Source organism: Geospiza fortis, unplaced genomic scaffold, assembly GCF_000277835.1.
Source record: "Geospiza fortis unplaced genomic scaffold, GeoFor_1.0 scaffold92, whole genome shotgun sequence".
Lineage (NCBI taxonomy): Eukaryota > Metazoa > Chordata > Aves > Passeriformes > Thraupidae > Geospiza > Geospiza fortis.
The window spans coordinates 2,660,837-2,682,149 of NW_005054389.1; positions in this window are offsets into that span (position 1 = coordinate 2,660,837).

The window sequence follows — 21,313 nt, forward strand, 5'->3', positions numbered from 1 at the left end:
GACAGCCCCTAGTGAGAGCTGCTGGATCAGGCAGGAGCAGGGAAGCAGTTATTGCCACAAGACACAGCAGAAGGGTGTCAGGCTGAGCTAATCTGCCAGCATCTGAGCTTATGTTTCTACAAAGTCTGATGTTCAAACCATATGCTTCTAAGCTGTTGCAGATCTGCTGTTCCCGTGCAGGAAGCCTAATGATGCACAAGCTCTCTGCCAATCGTGCTCCTGTGCTTTTCATCCCAGCATTCAATTCCCGACTTCAAAGGAATTAGTTAAGATCTGTGCATGAGCATTATATTAACAGCTGTTAAAAGCTCTGTGTGTGGCATTTCTAGCACATACAGGGCACTGCAAAAATACTGTATGTTTGGAGTTTGCATTTAGGCATGAAAAATATGTATTTCCTTTAAAATGTGCTTCTAATGACACCTTTTTGAGCTGCTTTGAGGGTGTTAATTTTCTCAAGGGATTATCTTGGTGAGTTATTCTGCCAAGTAATATTATCTGATTTCATAGAAATTTATTTGTTTTAAAGGGAAAAAAGGGTCATGGAGGGGTCTTATTTCACAGAGGGTCTGTCTTATTTCACAGAGCTGTATTACACTTCTTATGTTACTGACACAGAACACTGCATATTTTTTATTATATGCTTTCTTGTGTCCCATCCTGCAATGTGCTAGTACAGGAATAAGCAAGCAAATTTGAGGTGGGATGTTAGAAACACGCTGATGGCTACACGATGAATGCTATAGAAGGGCTTTTCAGCTGTTACTCTAAGTGGGAGCATGGGTCTCTGTGTTGTGCTAAGTGGCCTAAGCTCAGTATCAACTGCCCAGGCCTTAGCAAATATGTTTTAGGCAGTGTCTGAAGGGTTAACCCCAAAATCTGATCGTATACATTTTTTTTGTAAAGCACTTGGAGCTCGACTAACAGAAGACGACAAGAATTAGGATTATTACTTTAATTGTAAATTCATAGGAGGCAGGTGGATAACAGTGAGCAAGATGAAATGCTTTGCGTGGGGAAAAACCCCGTGGAGAAATCCTCCGGTGCATTCATTCCCTTTCCCTTTGGGTGAGCCCAAGCCAGCGGATGTTTGCAGCAGTCGGTTCCTACCAGGCTGCTGGGACAGCAGAGGGCAGTGCAATGCAAGCAGCCAGCCCTGCCGGCTCCTGTCCCCTGTGTCACACGCCTTCCCAGCCACAGCTGCGGCTCCGGCCCTGTGAGCAGCCTCAGCCTCTCCTCCTTGCTCTGATGGGCCAGCCCCAAAGTAAGCACTGCTGATTTATTGTTTGGCGCTCAGTGCGGAGAAGCAATCCACTGTTAGGCAGTGGAGGGGTAAAGCAGACGTTGGAAACCTCCCTGAAGAATCTGTGTAATTTGAACGGGAATAAATTGGTTGTTTTCCCTGCTTGGTCTCTGTGGCAGGCTTGTCTTGTTCCAGCCTGCTATATTGATCATTCAGCTCACTGACTGCTCAGGTGGGAAGTCCACAAGAGGGATGGGAGATAAAGACTAAATGTTCAAATGTGTTGGCAACTCCAAGCCCCTGTAGAAATCTTTGACTGCTCTTTCAATGCACAAACCCTGAAGAGCAAATCCTGCTGGGAAGAAATTATCATTTCACTACACCAACACAATTTGTTGTGCTGATGGTCACTGTTAGAAAATTACTCAAGGAGAACCTCTGTGTATTTACTTTGCTGTTTAATTGTCTATAAACTTTCCTGTACATAAAACAGATGAAGTAAATAGAAATCAGTCTCACTGTTGGGTCCTGTTTTCATTGTGGTTTAAATGAACCTGATTTCTTGAGCTTACTTCTATTACATCGTTAAAAAGAAATAATTACTTGCTCATATGGTTCCTTGAATTTTGTATCCAGTAGGTAAAACTTCCTTCTCAGACCTTGGAAGTGATCACTTGTGCTTGGGGTCAAAACTTTATTCAAATTTTATTCATATGAAAGATGAAGCCTGTTGTGATCAGATTTCATTTAAAGATTTCTTTAAGTAGAGCAAGTATGAACTAAGGTTAGAAGAACTTACCAATTACTGATCTGAATTGAGAAAGATATAAGCAAGCAATTTTTCAGGGAATTTAATTAGTGATGTATTAGACCTGGGTCTTTTCATTGGGAGCCTCTTTTGTTTGATCTGTTGCTCTGTGAAACCTTGGACTCAACCTTTTTTTTTTTTTTCTAGCTGTTCTATTCCAGTACACAATGAAAAGATTCTTAATAACCCCTGAAGTTTAACTATTAAAAAATGTCTCTCTGACTCTTCAGGTAAACTGAGTCCACATTGCCTGTTCCCATGTTCACATACAATTTTTCCTTTATTATATTTATTCAGAAGGTTTTTCCTTGTTGCTCTTTCCAGATGGAATCTTTATTTTAACCAATAGCAAGCAAATCACGCTTAAATGATGATTTATGTTAATTTTAGCAGGAAGCAACCAGGGCTTTATTTATGTTAGCTCTGTAGAAATAAAACAAGGTACTCAGCAAACATGCTGCTGCTGGATCTGTGTCACCTTTCAGGCCAGTTGAGCTCTGTACCATTCTGTAAAATAATTCATTTCTTGCAGACTGAATCCACCAGAGGGAGATTTTGGGTTTTTGGTAGGATTTTTTTAAGTAGTGATGGTTTTTTCTCTTATGTTCCACAGATACCGTAGTATGAGTTATTGTTGGTTTCTCCCACCAGTCTGAAGAGCAGGAAGGTGCTGCTGCCTTATGGCAGTGTAGGTTTGGCAGTGGCTGTTGAGGGGCAGGAGGATGCTGCATCAGTGGAGGTGTAGGAGAAAGCTGTAACATCAAATCCTGTAAAATATCTTGGAGGAAGGACAGGGCAGCAGGATCCAGTGCAGACTTAACTGAGACTGCAGTAACTTTTAAACCAGTAACAGAGCAACTATGTTAATAATTATCCCTGTCCCAGCTCAGTGACAATGCATAGTAGTTGAACCCAAACAAACCATTTTATTTTTATTTCCCTGGGATATTTTCATACATGTCCACACTCTCTCCTGTCATGCAACTGCACAGTATTCTAGCTGCTTACATGTGTGGATTCATTTTATTTGTAATTGTAATTGTATCAGCCCAGTAACTTAAGTAATTCTGAATCTTTTCCCTTCCTCTGTGTTTTAAATCAATCTGCAGCTAATTTACTCAGGCCAGCTTTTGATCTCCATGTCACCTTGCCTGCCTTTCCTGTCACTCGTAGATTACATTTGGTCTTTGTACTTTGTGATTTGATTATTGGTAGCTACTTCATTGTTCTTCTCTTCCCCAGTGAGCCATGGGCATTACTGAGTTTGTCTTTTCATTGCCTAACTACAGAGGACACAAACCTTTCAAGAGCAGAGAGCAGACTGACAGGGAATTAACCTCTTACTTGTGGAACCAAGGATGTGTCCTGAGTCTGCTCCTCAGAGATGTTTCCTTGCTGTCCAAAGCCCTATTGTCAGCCTGTGTGCTATCAAAGGTGTGGGAATAATTAATTCTCAGCTTTGAGGTTTGGGTGGCTTTGTGGAAAAATGAAGCAGACACTGTATGGATTCATTTTAAGAATGCTATTTATAAGCCTTTTTCAAGCTGCAGCTTCGATAAGGATTCCACCTCTTTTTTCTTCCTTTAATTTGCTCCATTAAGACATGCCTGACCTCTCAGCACACCTTTGGCACCTGCCTGTGTTCTGACTGGCTGCAGCTGAGCCTGCTGCCATGGCAGGGCACCTGAGTGAGATCTGATGGAAATTCACAGCTCTTACTCCCAGAGCAACTGGCCCAGCTGCTGGCAGCTCTGTACAGAGCTGTGCCTTGTCTTTTTCATTTGTTTTGGAAGTTAATGGCCATGGCTCAAAGAAGACCATTTCCCAGAATGGACCATTTATTCTGACATGGTCTCCATGGTTGATTTCTTGGGGGTTCCTTGGGTTCTTTTGTTGCTTTGTTTGGGTTTTTAGCTGCACAATGTTAAGGTGCCTTCCTACCATGCTGGAAGGTGCATGGAAATCTCTGGCCACTTGCCCAGTGTTGGATGTCCTGCAGACTTTGCTACCTGCCTGTTCAGCAGTTGTAAAGTTTGGGCTGGATGCACACTGATGCCTTGGCTCTCTGGTGACCAGAGTGACCTCGTCTCATGACTGACCTGATGAGTCTCGATGCTCAACGTTGCCAGCTGTACCAGTGCCAGGGATTAATGAATCCCTCACTTCCTCAGCCCAGGATCTCTCTTATTTTTGTGCTTCTCTGGCATGTTTTGTGGTCTGGGGGCTGATGCTTTGCAGAGGCTTTGCTGAAGGCAGCCCTGAGATTTCTGTGAACTCTGGAAGTGTGTTAGACCAGGATAGAAGTGCACATTGCAGCCAGGTCAAGGCAGCATTGTTCTGGTGCCAAGATCCACATCTCTGGAGGTTTCTGGAAGGGGAATTGCCATTGGCAGGCATCATACTGGTGGGTGACAGGGTAACTGACTGGGTAACTCCCTCCTCTTGTGTGACACAGGACACCCTCAGGAGCAGGAGCCAGGATTCTTGAGTGCATGGGAGAGTGGGGGAGCTCCCTGTGCTGCACTGCAGACAAGGCTTTGAATAATCAGCTGCTGGGGAAATTTCTGGAAGAGGTGCTGTAGCCCTGTGGTCTTGAGGTGCATGGTGCTCTGTGCAGAGGTTTTTAGCTAAAAGGTTGCAGCTGGAGCAGCTGGTGTTGGACCAGATTCATGGAAAGGATTAGCAATGTGTGTTACTGTATGTGGGTGTGATTCATGAGGGGTTTGAAAGGTACAGAGGGTTTCTTGGCACTTTGAAATGGCTGTTACTTTTCCCCTCTAAATAGGGGGATTGAAGAAAAGAGTTGCTGAGATTGAAAAAAGGAAATGCTTTACCTTTTTCTGTCTTGGTGCCTCAGGTGCTCCATGGAAGCCGGTTCAGTCTATGTTTACTTTGCGCAGCATCAGTCATTCAGGTGACATTTCCGTTTGCCTCGCTGCCAGCTGAACAGCACCTTATGGGCTCTCGAGGAGCTCGCTGACGTGAGTGCCCTGACTACAAGATGCTCCTTTTCCCTCTTTGGGTGCCAGCACTTTGAGCCAAGCAGCTGCTGAATGTCAGACTTGGTGGTAGACCTGGAGTTTAGCTGGTGTACTCCTGAGGATGAAGCTGGGGACAAAGTTCTGACCTGACATCACCACTTGTGCTTTAGTGGATTTAATTCTGCAGGCAAGTGATCTGCTCTATGCAAATAGCTGATGCTGGGTGTCCTAAACCAAAGTGGAATGATGCCTGCCTAATGTGAGCAGTGGGTTTGCTGTCTGTATTTGCGTAAATGCTTTTGCATCATGTTAATGAGTCATGAATGGCCATAATTTTTTCCTCTATTTCCAGAAGGTTCTGCCATAGAAAAACAACTGCATTTTATTTCTCAGGTACAATGAGCTTGCTCACTGCTCTCTGGTATCTTATTAATGAGTTGTGACTATGAAAATTAGGGATGCAGCCACTTCTGGGCAGGTTCATGAGCTGTGGTGCTTTGCTAAAGCCCAAAAAGATGTTATTTTTGGCAGTGCTAGAGACGTTATGAAAGAACATCAAAGATCATTAATGCATCTTTTGTAAACACTGTCTCTTACTAATCTCTGTGCTTCTGCTTCTGGCTGGATAAAAGCTGCCCACCGAGATTCCTGCTTCAGCTGCTGCCCCTTTGGGGTCTGGTAAGTGTGCGGCTTCTGAGCTGGTGTTCATTACTATTAATTAAGAAGCAGCTCTGTTCTTGGCAACCTGAGGCACAGTTTCATGAATCAAATGCAAACTGTTCTGAGCTGATCAATAAGAGTATTACTTTCTAAAACTGGAACCCCTGGTTTATAATATTGGTTACTTTATTTGTAAGTTTATTGCTATGTGATCAGCCATGAAAGGTGGTCCAGCAAGATCTACTTTCTCTTGACAATCATTGCCCTATAATAGTCCTTCACTTTCCATTTGACTGATTTGGAGGCAGATGTGTAGTTTTTAATTGGTTTTTTAATTCTCCTCAGCTCTGGGAGATGGTGACTGAACAATCTCCAATTTATTTATTGATTTGAGTTCACAGCTCTAAATTATTCTTTTATCTGCCTTTATTGCTGGTTCTTCTCCTTGGTCATGCAGGAAGCTAACACTTTTTTTTTTCTTTTTTTAAAGAATGAATTAATAGAAAACAGTTAAGTAAAGCAGCAGCTGAAAGTTTTGAGCTGGTGCTCAGCTGAGTTCCTGTCTGTCTTTTCCAGAAGCCATACTCAGGAATGAGCACAGCTTGTATGAAAGAGCCAAGGGTGAGTCACTTCTAGAGCCAAGAATTGAAGGATCAGATCATAAATTCAAGCTGACTAAGTGTGTGCTGAAGTTCTTTACCAGAAGGTCTTAATATCCTTCCTGATAGCCTGTGGTGGCTTCTGTACACGCTGTTTATCATGCTGCAGCTTGGGACCCATAAAGCTGCTACCTGAAGCTCACTTGGAGCTCTTGCACAGCAGAGCTTTCTCAACACAACCTCAGCTGGGCTGGAGGCACTGTTCAGAGGGGCTGAGCAGTGCTGGGTCCCTGTTTCAATCCATCCTGCATTTTTGGGGGGAGTTGTTACTGCTGACTGGTCTTGCAGAGTGCAGGGTGTGCTGGTGCATGTGTAAAGGTGAAAATATCACTGTTTGCATTGTTTCTGGTTTCTGCATGCCTTGCTATGTTTGATGTGGACTGAGATGGTCCCTCTCCTCCACTATTTAAAACTTACAGGTTGTTTTGAGTCAGGGCAGGTGGGCCCACCAGGGCTATTCATTCTTCTTCAGGGCTCTAGGCATGATCCCCTGCAGTGAAAGGGCTGGGGATGTGTGGGTTCCTGTCTGCCCCGCTCCCAAGTATAACTGCTTCCAGGGTGCTCAGCTCCCTGCAGGGTCTCTGGTCTTGCCCAAGTCCACTCCAGACAGCAGCCATGGGTGTGTTTCAGGAGGGGAAAAGCACACTCCTGGAACATTTGAACTTCCTACCCTCCCTTTTGGGGAGTTAGGAAAGAGAGTCTGAGAAGTGGGGGAGAGAAAATCAATATGGACATTGCCCATCTAGAGAGCTGCAAGGATTGTACTTGCTGTCAGCAGTGTTCCAGCTGTGGGGTGACCAGCTGTGCCACCCCTTTGCTTGAACAGGAAGAGGAACAGGCAGAAAAGAGATCTCTTTGCTTCCAGCAGCAGCTGCAATCCTGGGTTGAGTGCCAGAGGATGATGCTGCCATGCTGGAGACCTGCCCTGTCATTGAGCAGCATTTTGTGAGAGCTCCTGCTGCAGTGCCCAAGCTGGGTCACTCTTGGTGGGAGCTCGGTAATTAAATCTTGTTGTTTCCACCCCTTGCATGCATGTAGTAATTAAAAGAGCTTGTAATTAATGGGGACTGGGGAGGGAAATCAACTGGAACCTGTCAATTTGAGCTCTGTTCTGATGGTGAAGATTTACTCAGGCAAGTAGCTGGTTTTCTTTTACAGCTTTCATGGGTCACAGCTGTACCTGGCCCTGTGAATAGTCACTGGGGCTTGGCATACCAGGGGGAAAAACCTGAACTCATTAAGGATTTTAACTATTCTAGACATTTTATTTTACCTGTAAGTATCTGACACTGCCACTCCAGTGATATAAGAACATATAGTTTGTGGGAGGGAAACCTTGATTTAAACACACGTATATTTCCTTTAGCAATGAGAAAAGCTACTAAAATAGTAATTAAAGTAAAATCCATTTGTGTTCTCAAGTGGGTACATATATGTGACCCTAAGCCAAAGGTCTTTAGAAATCACTGTAAAAAAAACACCCAAAAGAGTTTTTCTGCTGTTAAATAGCCGTGAAAATTATGCCTAATTTTTCATACTTTGGTGGTTTTCTTCCTTTTTTGCAACAGACGCAAACAAATTCTACATATTTGTAGGAGCCATAGCTTGTAGGCTCAAATGGCTCCTCTGTTGGTAATCATTCCTGGCCTTCTCAGTAGTCCTTGAACAACTGAGAGAGTAACCAGCCCTCTCAGAGGAGTGGCCATGGTGCAGTCTCTGCTGTGATCATTCCAGGAACCTGGTGATGCAACAACAACCTGAATTTGTACCTCAATGTAAATTTTACAACATTATTCCCAGCATCCAGAACTCTGCATCAATCAGGAGAATTGATCTACAAATAGGTTTAGAAAATAATCGAGCTGTATTGGCCAGAGACAAATCAGGTGGCAAGGCAGTGGCAGGAGGAATGTAGGTACTGTATGGGAGTGGATAGACTTGTCTATAACTGAGATAATCACCCCACTGAAATGGCATGCCACCTCTCTGAGATTTAAGAAGTGTGACATTGGAAGGCACCCTCCTTGCTCTAAGTGGCCCTGATGCAGCTCACAGGATGGCCTTAGCCATGCCATGCATTGCAGCCCTTCCAGCTGCTGCTTTCCTGCCAGAGATGCCTGGAGGATCCAGCCTGCCCCGAGAGCTGCTTGGGCAGTTGTATAGGTTCAGTGTCAAATTGCAGGGTGCAGTAGGCAAAAAGCCCAAATCAAACTGCCTTGGAAGAGCAGAATAAACTGCTGCTTTGGAAGCCTCGGTAACTTTTCTCACATCTGGGAAGCCCTGCAGAAGAGTATTGTCCAGTGTAATGAGGCATGAAGGGGGAGCTGCCAGACTCTTCCTCAATGTCTTTTTAGAGCTGCTGGTCTTACAATGGCCAGACTTAGCTCATCTATTCCCCCTGTCCCCTTTCCTACAGTAACTGCTCCCTCATCCCTCAGCCTGCCTTCCCCCCTGCAGCTGCTGAATTGCAGAGAGACACCTGAACATTTAGCAGGTAGCTTTCAAAGCCTTTTTAGGGGTTTTAACTGCTCACTTCCTGCTGTTCCTAATGGAGCCAAGCAGTTAAATCCTGAACTTGAAAACCTGAAAAGGTCAAAGGCAGTTAAATTCCAGGTGTGTGGTGTTCTGAGGTTGTCCCTGTGCCTGCAGGAGCAGTGGTGACAGTGTTTAGTGCACAAGCTGCCTCTGCTGAGCCGTTCCTTAAGCCTGTGTGACACTGATCTATTAGCAGGGCCATCAGTCATCGTGCTGCTCAAAGTACCAGCCTCATGGCTGTGGGCAGAGAATGCTCAACACAAGTTTGTCCAGCGGGGCGTGGTCCTAGCGAGGACCACCTTCTGAAAACAACTGAGTATGGACTTGCTTTCAGTGAGTTTTCGAATTGAAAAGTGTCTTAACCGAATATGAGGTGAACTGGAGAGATCTCAGCTGCTGGATGAATGGCAGAGAGGCTGTTTTGTGGTATAAGCTGGAAAACAACTTTACTAGGGGAAGAATATTAACAGGCTAAAGCTGTACCTTATTAGCATGGAGTGACTTGATTGCAGAAGCACTTGAATAAATCCCTTAGGAATTTATGTGAAAGGGTCAAGTAGGGGGTCAAGTAAGACAGATTACTTTAGTGAAGAATTTATGTCTTTAAGTTTTTTAATTTGCTAAGTGTTTTTTTAAATAGTTGCTTTTAAATTCTACACTTCCCGTGGAATTTTTCTCCAAGGTTTTTACAAGTAGTAATTTTATCTCAATTTCAGACAGTTACTGCTTTTAACTGGCTGAAATGTGTACTGCCTTGTGATGCATTCCTTGTTTTGCAGTCCTAATTAGACTATTGAAAGAGTTAATAGATGCCCATTTCAGAGGCTGCTTTCAGCATCTTAATTGCAGTATAACTAATTCAAGCCTGTGTGAGGTGCACTTATCAATGTAAGGTAATAAAAACAGCCTGAAAAGTGCTAGTAAGTGTTTAAAGGATTCTCCCTCTGATTGATATTATGAATCTTTTCAGTTTGTGTAGAAGTCATCAGTGGTCAGTTCTGTATTGGTAGGTCAAATCTTGTAATGCACACTGTGGGACCTTCCTATCCTCAAAAGCTACTCCATTTCCTTTTGGGTTTTAAATAATTGGGTACTTCCAGTGAAGGCTTTGTTTGATTTTCTTATTATTCTCAGTTCTGGAATAAAAAGAAGTGCTAGAATCTTATTCCATCTTATTTGGTGTTATTTTTATGTGTATGCAGTTTGTTCTGTTCATGGACTTCACAGAATTCAGTGGAAGTAAGATGATATATCCACTCATAGATGGGGATATTTAAAGGAGGAGGATGCTGAAGCACTTTAGTTACTACCAGTATTTCAGGCATTTTCAGATATTTTATCACTGGATTTCATTGCATATTTCTTGCCATTTTGAAATCACAAAGAGAACTTTCATAAAGAATTATAAGACAGGAGATAGCAGCTTTCTTTAGGCTTTCAATCATGCACATTTCTTAAAAGAAAAATGTATTGCTGCTGGGTTTAGCTTTTACAAACTTGATGGTGGGCACAAATAAGATAGAGATTTAATACTGTGTCAAAGTAATATGACTGAACAAGGTTAAAGGGTCAAAAGGAGAAATGTTAATTTTCAGTATTCAATTAATTACCTCTTAACAGCAAACTGATGATACACTCTTTCATTCAGAAGAAGCAATTGCTATTCACCTGGAGGGAGTCAGAGCTGAGCATCCAACCAAACAAGAGGATAGGACTTTACAACTCTGCCACTCTGTGCAACAACTGGGTGTACCTCACTTTGTGTGAGCTGCTACATATGCTTCCCTCTGCTTTTAGTCCTGGATTTGGTTCAGTGTACCAATGAACAATAAATTGGTTGTTCTCCAGTCTGGGAAGTAGCTGTTTCTGTGCTTTCAGCTGCTGCCACAGTTGGCATGGCTGAACTGTGTCTCAGGGCTGACAGCATTGTCAGACCCATATCTGAAATGGCTTCAGATGCATGGATCTACTTCCCTTTTGCCTTTCACAAGCCCTCAGTCAGTGCTGCCTATTTCCCCCGAGTTTTGTTTCTGTAAACGAAATTGACCAAATTATGCTTGGGGACCCAGGCTTGCGAATTAGATTGTGAAAAGCTGCCAACTGAATAGAAGGCTTAACAGCATTTTGGGCCATTCTCCTGAATTTAAATCTTAACTGTGGATTAACTGCCTTAGAGGATTAGGACTGTGATACATCAAACTTGCCACCTTTAGGTTCCTACCCTAAGTGGTTATGAACTGAGCCTGGGTCACTCATGAATGTGTTTTGCTGCATGAGGCCTGGGTCCACATGCTGATCTGTCACCTGTGCCAGTCCTCTCATGGACAGCTGTTTGCAGTTTAAACCTGTCTTTCTGATCAGTGCAATTGCTGCCTAATGCACAACATCTCTCAGTCTGTAGCATTTATACTGCTATGATGAACAACATCCTTAATTCCAAGTTAATTAATCAATGTTAATGAGCGCTCATTGTCCACAGACACCCGCACTCCTTCAGAGGGTGAAGAGAGCAGTCACATAACATCCTAGCAGCCACAGAAGGCTTGAGGGAGTTCTGCTTGTCTACAGCTTTTTGTTGGAAGCTTCCCAAAGTATTCTTTCTCCTTGCCTTGGGCTGACTCTCCAGCATTCCTTTGTTGTGCCTTCCTTGAAGCACTTTCAGCTGGCATGGGCACGTGGGTGTCTAACACACATCCAGCAATGAGCTCTGTGCTTGTGGGGTGCTTTGAGAGGCTCTGAAGCTGCTCTGTGCCTGGGGTTGCTTTCTCACTCCTGCTCTAGGCTGATGATCCTGCTGAGGAGCTCTGCAGGGCAGCTCTGAGTTTGCTGGAGAGCTTCGTGCAGGAGCTTAAAGCTGCTTTTCTTTCATAGCTTTGGTAATGGGACTCTGTGGGAGGCACTGCCAAAAGAGATGAGAAATCTGTGCCTAGGGCTATGGCTGGAGGCCTGGAGGGAGTGCCCTGGGAGAGCTGCCTTGGGGAGTGAAGGTTCAAGATGTGGCACAGTGTGGAAGGGAGTGACCCTCAGCATGTCTGAAACGATCTCCTACAGCCTAATGTGTTATACAGGAGAGCACTTGGGGGCAGCTGGAAGCGCGCGCAGTCTATAAACTAGAGCTCTCTGTTTCTGGTAGTATGAAACAGCTTTCACAAGCCTTGTCTCATGCTTTACATGAAGGTTTAGATCACATCTTAACCTGTGCTAGGACTGACAGTGTTTTAGACACTTGCATCTCCTTGTTTTGGCAGTGAGCACCTCTTGGAGTAAGGGGTCTTTTTTTCTCCACAGAAAAAATACTTTGTCCAACAAAAGAGTTCTGGATGCATGTTTGTAAAAGGTAAATCTCGCTGGGTTTTATTCTGAAATATTTTGTGGTTTGTGCTTTTCTGTCCTAATATCCTGAGCTGGGTTTGAAGTATGAAAGTTCATGATCCAGTTGCATTGGCTTGCAAAGAAAGAACTCTTCCCTATACCAATTTACAGGTGTAAAGAAAAAAAAAAGAGATCTGTGAAACATTTTTTCTCCTTACTGAGCTCTGTTAGTCTCTGAGTAATTCTACAGGTTTTGCCCCATTTTCTGTACCCCTGGATCTTTGCAAATCAGCTTAGGGGAGACTTCAGAGAGGCAAGGTTAAGAACTGCCTGGTAAGTGAAAGTGTGTAGTCAAAGGCTGCCTCAGTCTGTTCCCTTTTTCTTCTCTTTTGGGGAAAGAGAATGGAGCCGAACTCCAGCAGCTCCAGATGGAAACGAACACTTTTAAATGAGGGGTCATTATGAACATCAGTGCTTAAAGGAAGATGGACAGTGAGACTTGACTACCTCTCATAGACCACAATATTGTTGGTTATTCAACATGTATTGATTGCCAAGTAGTAGTCTCTGAGCCAAGTGGCTTTCTTTTTCTTTCTTATTTTCAATCCCATATTTATTGTTGCAGTAACGAAGATTGCGAGAACAGCCAATAATCTTGTTGCTGCACCAGAGTGAAGCTAGAGGGGGTTATTATTACTCTGTTTTTCTGCTTGTTAAAGTGGCAGGGAGGCAGTTTCCAGCAGGGCATATCCATATCTGTCTATTTTCTCACTTAATGTTTAGTGCAGTTATTAATTGTGAAATATTTTATATATATATATATACACACACATATATAAATATATATACATAATATGTATACACACACAGATATATATATATAGACATACACATAACATGTAGAGCTGTGCTTTACTTGTTAGACCTGAAGACCTGAGGTGGTGTGAGCTGCCAAAAGGACCAGGCCTTGCTTATATGTGCAGTGGAAAAGCAATGCATTAGAGACAAGATGATGGTGGCAGGATGGCAGTCTCACTGTAAAGATGGAAGTGGCACTGAGGGCTCTTTCAGTCTGCCCTGCTGTGGGCTCAGTTATAAAAAGACCATTTTGCAATGTAATGGCAGGGAGAGCGTACAAAGGACAGAGCCAACATCTTCCTGGAGGTGCTTAAGGAAAGGATGAAAGGCATGGAGACAAATTACAGCAAGGGAAATTCTCATTAGTTATTAGGAAAGAAAAATGGGTCATGAGGATGGTGAAATGTTGAAATAGATTATCCTGAGAGCAAGCTCAGCTGCTAAGCTGACCTCAGAGCACCTTGCATCGAGGGGGACATTGCACCTAGAGAAGCTCAAGATTCTTCCTGTACTTAACTTTTTCCATGTTTTTTGCCTCTAATTTTGAGAGTTCTTGTGCCTTTTGGAGTAGTAATGTGAAAGCCTAGTTGAAAAAAATCATATATCTTTAATGAAGGCTGCTTGTGCCTTTTGAGCAATTCTGAGGGAACAGGAGAGTGAGGCCTGAGTCTGGTGTGAGCAGGCCCCAGCTGTTCATTCCTTAAGTATTTCTGTGATATTCCAAATTTGGCTGATAAAAATCACAGTGCTCCTTGAAATCCAGCAAAAAACAAATCCCAGTGTATTTTTAGCCCCTACCAGTAAGAGACAATGACCTCCATAGTTAAACACATCCCTGAGGTAACTTCCCCGGCCTTAAACACAACCCTGCGCTGCCTGTGCCTCACTCCCTGCACGCTGTAAATCCAGGAGAGGGGAGCTTTGTTATTTACAGATATGCAATAAAATATGTCAGGCCCATCATGGAAACCATACAAAAAGAAAGTTCTGGCACAGAAACAATCAGGTACTTTCTGGATCTGCTAAAACTAGGCTGGGCTGGATATGTCAGCCAGAGCAGGATGGTGTGGGTGAGTTGACATTGCTGCCCCACAGTGCTGCCTTGAGCTTTCCTATTGGGAAATGAGTTTTATATGACTGTTTTCTTTGTTCCCACAGTGAAGGTAACATGGAAGTTGTCCCTCTGAACAAAGCTCCTCAGCAGCAGGTGAGAGTCTCACTCGTGGGGCTGGAAGGAGGTGTGCAGCCTCTGTGTCAGAAAGCAGCAGGACTTGAGGTAACACTACCAAATCTAACAGGAAGATTTGTGGAAACAAAACAAGCGGGGGGTGGGGGGGGAGTGAAAATCAATAATTATGAACCAGAGCCTAAATCAAAGTGGGAAAGAAAGTGTTAGTTGTGGACAAGTTCAGGTCTGGAATTTCTTTTTTAGGCATGCTGGTGTGGGTGGGGCAGTGGATCATAAAGCAGAAGCCATAACTTTAATATGGTTTCTATGTTGCTGATTCTGAATTCAAATCACAGAGTACTTAATCATTGCCACCCATAGAGGATTGTTGACTTCTAGGCCGTTAACAAAATGATATAATGTCCCAGAGAGGAAATAAAACATGCTTTGGAACTTGCCAGGTTGGGTTAAACAGCTGAGGCTGGCTCTCCTGAAGGCTCCCTGCAGCTGTGAGGTAGCTGGCACTGGATTCAGTGTCCTCAGCTTCTAAATCAGCCATGGAGGAAGGGATCTGGAGCACTGGCCCTGTCACTGTGTCCCTGGCAGGGGCTGCATGGCCCTGCCCACCTCTGGTGGCACAGAGGGCTGACAGCAGGAGCAAAGCAGCCAAAACCAGCGTTGCTGCTGGCTGTCTGCAAACTAACACAGACTGGCTGTAACAGTCTTTTCCTAAACACTGCACTGCCAATGTTTTCAACATGTTCATTTATTTGTTTTGGTCTACAAAGCATAAAAACCAGGATCATCTTCCAGAAAGAAATGCTTCTATCCTATTTTCAGCTGGAATAGAGTGAATTTCTTCTCAGCAGCTGATACAGCACTGTGTTTTGGACAATTGGTGTTTTAGACTTTATCAACCTGTGATGTTTTACTTGCTGTGGGAGTTGGAATGAGAACCAAACATAAAACTTTTCTTGACACATTTTAACCACAGCTGCAGTTTATCATCAGGCAATGGTAAATAAAGAGTATGGGGCAGCAGGGGCGGGTGTGTAATGTGGTGATTTTCATCCATTTTTCACTTTCTCAGCATTCAGACACGCTCAGCATTTTGGCAAGCTGCTCAGTATTGTTATTGGGTTTTTCTCCATTGTTTTAATAATAGCACTTTATCTTCAAGCATCCTTTGTCCCATCATCATATCCCATGCTGATAGTTTCAAACCATATGAAGACCCCTCTGCTAGTATTAATGGCAGGTCTCAGTTCTGTGGAACTGCTCTGCATGCTGGAAGAAATGAGGGTGGAAAAGGGCAAAATTGACTTTTCCAGCTCCGTTTTGCTGTCATGTGCTCAAATTTCTTCTGTGACACTTGGAATCAGGGCTCAGTAGCAAAGAAAAGGAGCAGAAAGGTGTGTGCACACATGTGGGTTATGAGGGTGGGCCAAAATCTGAGGACACCTGGAGTTAAACATTATATTCTAGTTTGATACATTCTATATTCTATTCTATTAGAGTTTGGTCAGGTTTTGCTTTTAGATGTACCTGTTTTGCTGCCTGTTTTTGCCTTTGCCTCAGGGAGCAATGGAAGACAGAATCATTGCTACTTGAGAGAATGAATGTTTTGTCTTAATTTTGTCATTTAACATAATAACATGCAACTAGAGACAGTAGATGTGATACAGCTTTCTGGGAATGAATAAATAATTAGCAGAAATATGTGGGCTGTGCTTTTACAAAGCTTATTTGTATTTCAGTTCAGGATAGGAGCAAGTTCACAATTGTTCTTGCACCACAGCTGTCTTGTCTCCTTGTCAACAAAATTCCCATGTCTTTTCTTGGTCCTTCCTCTATTGTGTGCCTACAACAGTTCCTCTGCTGGGGAAAAGAGAAACCTTGGACTTGTGTTTGCATTAAAGATTTTGTTTTACATTTGCACCAGCTTTTCTGTACAGAATTGTTTACTCCCTCTCCTCTAAAAAACAGAATTTCCCTTTCCTTGGACTTGTTTCTTTTGAAGAGCATTTTGCAATGTTGTGTAGAAGAATGCCACCCAAAATTAAACAGTGTGGAATTGCCTCAGTGTATTGCTCATCTTGCAGCTCAGACCAGGAACAGAACCCTTGTTCTGGCCAGGAACAAGGCAATGGCATGAGAACCTAGAGCTCACTGTAAGCTGTTATTTTTTATTATAGACAGAATAATAGGCTCAACCTTCTGCCAAATGCCCTTTCTTTGCCACACCCTTCTTACCTTCTTCTGTTTGTATAAGATTAGTGAAGTATAGAGAATGTTTAATTAAGTTTAATTGCATGACAGCTTAAAAGTGGGAAGGTAATTACTCATTTAATTATTGTGCTGCTTCGTGCTTAAGGTGTGTGTATAATTGCTCTTTTTATAAGGACAGTCAACTTTGCAAGCTTGCATGAAATTATAACAGCCCCACACCTTTTTAAAATGAGACCAAGCAAGGGGAGAGGTGCATTCTGTTACCCCAGGCATTCTCCCTTCTCCTGTCAGTTTGAACAGTGTTGCCCTCCCTCCATGACACTTTTGCACTGGGAAGAACTGTAACATTAATCACGTAACCCATTCTCTTTTGCCTATTTTTCATTAACAGTTGTAGAACAAGCTGAGAACTTGGGATTGCAGGCATGCCAGTGTAAATTATTATTTCCTGCACTGTCTTCCTTAATTATTTCTACAGTGGCAACCCAATATATCATGGAATTTGACTGTGTTATACAGTCAAAGCTTAAGTGACTCCTAGTTATGAGTGCTAATAGGGAGAGACTTTTCCAGTGTGCATAAAGATTCTCAGAGGTGTCTAAACAACTGCCCTGCTTTGCAACAGCTCAATTCTCTTCTGGCCTGACTAGTACTAGCAGTGAGGCTGAGGCACTGAGATTTGGGCAATCCAATAATGCCTGCAGCATCTACCCACGATGTCCAAAGAAGTAATTCCCTGTAGAAGTCACCAGAGTGGAGAGAAGTGGAGCAGTGAAGGAGAAAGCCAGCTATTCAAACACAATCACTTTTGTAATTGCAAGGGGACTCAGTTTGAGGTAGCTGCAGGCTCTAAAAGATTATTTTTTGTTTAAATAGCAAACAGTTAGATTACATGAAATCCCAATGCAAAAAGTCCCTCTGTAGCCATTAGGCAAGCCACAGAATTCCCCAAACTCTCTCAAGGTTACTGTCAAATTAATTTCTGTGTTGATGAGTTCTTTTCCCTTTCCCAAGTGAGAGGCTGTATGTGGCAGGGGGTCTTTATGGTGAGTCAGGGCTTTTCTGTGGTGGTGATGTAACACAGCTGCCACAAAGCCAGCACTGTGTGAAAGCTGCTGCCAGTCAACCAAAGGGCTGGAGCTGCAGACACCCAAAGGGCTGTGAATGTCTGGACTGGGGCCCTCTCCAGCCTGCAGCTGCCTGGTCACTGTCCCTGTGTCCCCAGGCACTTTTCCTGCTCTTGAGGGTGGGGAGATCTATGGCAGCTCAGGCTTGTCCCCTTGGTGCAGTGCAGAGCCCCTGAGGGACCCCTCCTGTACAAGGGAGGTTATTCCTGGTCACTGGCAGCAGCTTTCAGCCTTTCCAGGCTCTCAGTCTGTATCCCTCACACATCTGCCATCCTTTGATACCCAGAGCTCCTCCACTGCTCCAGCATTCCTCCTGCAGCTCAGGTTTGTTTCTGAGGCAGTACCTGAAGGAGGTGATTTGGCCTTTCAGTAGCTCTTTGGGAGCTGCTGGCATCCAGACCGTATACTTCCCACTGGGAATCCTATGGCTGTTATGGAAACTTTTGTCAGCAAGATAAAGTTTAGTGATGAGGCAGTAAGTACATTTATAGCATAAGCACTAGGGTAAGAACATTTTAGTGAAAATAACATGACATCCTGTCTTGCCTCATCTTTTTACTGCTGTCAGAAGGGAAAAATACATGATGTTTCCTTGCAAGAAAACAAGAGAGCACCAAACTTGATATGTGGATATTTCAGCTTTTGTCAGATATTTGACAGACCTGTAGTTACATATTGCCCAGTGGTAAGTAATTGCTACTTGGCTGTCTGCTGGGAGAGTGGAGAGGCAGGATTTGGAGGGTGTTGAACTGAGAAAGCAAGTTTCTTAGCATGGTCTGGAAAAGAGAGTGGGATTAAAAGTGGCATTAAAATGGGGATAGGGGAAGAGGAGGAATCCAGAATCAGTAGGACTCCTGATGTGTTCATAGAGACAAGGAAATTACTGCTTTGCACAGGGCTGTGCCAGCCTCTAGTGAGGCCCAGAGCTGCTGGGAGAAGCGTTCTTGGTAAAATAGCTCCATTTAAGCACTGACTGCTGGCACCACAGCATGCAGCCAGTTCTCTGCTGCCTGCAAGCCAGCATCTCCCAGCTCCTGATGGATCTGGAGAAAGCTGTTTTGGGAAATGTCCTCTCTAAGGCAGTAGGCTTCTGAGCCAGCAGAGCCAGAAGAGAAATGAAATGCCTGGCAGAGCATAATGTTTACAGCCTAATAATGCTTTTTTTTTTTTTTTCTAGGAGAAACTATGAGGAGGAATAGGGAGACTCTGCAGTGGAAAAATGAATTTTTAAATTTTATTTTTAATTATCTGGAATAAAAGAGTAGCCCTGGGGTGTGCAGAGGTGTGGGAGCAAGAGAAGTTGTGCTTAGTGAAGTGTAAGGTGATGAGGTAACTTTGGGCAGAATTGACCAAAATGAGTGACATGTGAATGTCATTAATGCCATTAATGTCAAATTAACCTCACATGAACACTGTTTGGGTAATCAGCTGGTTCATTTGATGAGCATCAGGTGATCTTGATTTTCTCCCACCTGCCACCTGAACCTCATCTGCTGATTTGGAGCTCTAGGTGATCAAGTGCTAATTTCATCAGCTGTGTGGCCTGGGCATTTATAAGCTGGGAAATTCTGTTGGTCATTCAAGGGCCGTGGTTCTCCAGATTTGGGTGTGTTTTATTTGTACTTTAGAGCTCTCTTCTGTCTTCAAAAGGATCATTTCTCTGTAGGTGCAGCCATTTATCTAAGAAGTGCCTATGGGAAAAGCCATTGCCTGGTGTGGTGGGTACAGCATGACTGCATAGACAATCACAGGTAAGGAACAGGAGCTGGAAATGTGCTGGAATGCTTTGCCTGAATCCTCAATTAGACTTGTTTGAACAAATGGGGTATATTTTTTTTCAGAGGAAAAAAGAATTAAAATCTTTCTTAATGGGTGTCTTGCAGATAATAATAGTGTCACAGAGTCAAGAAAGTTAATATGATTTTTAGATAAACTCTACTAATCCTACAGACTATTTCTCTCCCTTTTTTTTCCAATTTGATACAAAGAAGAGATCCTTACCTCAACTGAAGTAGCAAAATGGCAACTAAGATTTTTTTTCCTCCAGGAAAGGAAAACTTTCTCTTATACTTCATGTTGAAAGTACAAAAAGAACTTGATAAATTCAGTGCCTCAATGCCAGTAATTTGCTTTCTTGGAAAAGTCACACAGACCTACTATAAAATCTTGAGTAGAAAGACCTATAGAAAGAAGTCTTTGTGGATGTTTTTGTCATTATTATACATGTTTTTTTCAAAAATGTAGAAATAACATGTTGGAAAAGGAAAGGTCAAGCGAAAGGAGCTCCATGTAATTTTGCTCTTGGAAAGCACAAAGCATAACTGGAAGCACTCCTCTGGAGGTGGGTCCAGTTACCTAGGGGTCTGAAAGAGTGCAAGAGATGGGATATGTGATGACAGACTTACTTTCTGGGAGCAAATGGATTAACCTTGCACTATGACTTCTGAGAAGTGGATTTACTTTATAATTTCAGTTCTTATTTGATGTTTTATTCTGAAATATTTCAGGAACTCCTGAAATTTTCTGCTGAAAATCTCTTGCATATGGGAGAACCACACAAACATAAGAAGCTGAAAGCAAATCAATTTACACTGCAACTTATTGGCTGCAGTAGCTTGGCAGAATTAGGTGTTAGGTTTCTCAGATGCTGCTGGCCTGAAGGGTAAACATTGCTCCACTGTGGTCATTGGTGCTTGCCAAAGATTGAGGGTAGGTTTGTTGGTTGAGGTGGTGCAAATGTTGCCTCTTTCTAGGAACAAGGCAGCTCTGGATCTCCTGAAGTAGCTCTTGTGCTTTTATGCACAAAAGTGTTGTTTTAATCTCAGCAGCTCCCTTAGGTGAGCTTGCTTTGTCTTTGATGGCAGCCCTGCAGTTCTGCTGAGCCAGTTCTGGTTCCTGTTCCAGACACACAGTGCCCACCTCAAGGAATGTGCCCAGGAGTGCCCTGGGCTCCCAGGGCTTTAATTTGTCAGGGGGAAGCTTATATTCCCCTCCCAGGAAGGAAAAGCTTCAGAGCAGAGAGAGGGGCTTGGAAGGAAGGCTGCCCAGGCAGGGAATAGCCAGGAGAAGCTGGCAGGAACAAGAGGTGATTTGTTGGGGGAAAGATGAGGGAAGGAGAGGTTTTCAAAGGGCAAGTACTTACAAAGATTAAATGTTACAGAGCTTGATCTGCAGCTGGTAAACAGGAAAATGCCAGGGTGATATTTCTGATGTGAATGTCTCTGCAGATTAACAGCAATTAAAGCTGGTCTTAGTCTGCTTGGGGCTTTCTTTTCCCTCAGTGTCCACATGCCTAGCCATTAATGCTAAGACTCAAGTCTATTAATACCATTTTAAAATGTCTATATAGTTTTTTCCCCATATGAAAACTCTAGTAAATTATGGATCAAGTCTGTACTGTGTAAACCTAACTGCTCCAGTGATACTTCCTCTGTATTCATACTTCTTTTTAACTGCATCTCTCATTTGTAATCCCATATATTTATGACATATTATGCCTGAAGTTCCCCATACAAATCTTTCAAAAATCAATAATATTAGCTTGACTGGTAACACAATTACCAGTTGCAGACAACTGGTGTCTTCACCAAATTCTCCTTTGCTGTAAACATGCTTAGGAACAGATTTTTTTTTGTTTGTTTGTTTGGTTGCATTTTTTTCCTCCTTTTCCCTTCTTTTGCCTCTTTTCCTTTTTCCAAGAATATTTTTCATTGAGAAAGAACACAGTGTTCTC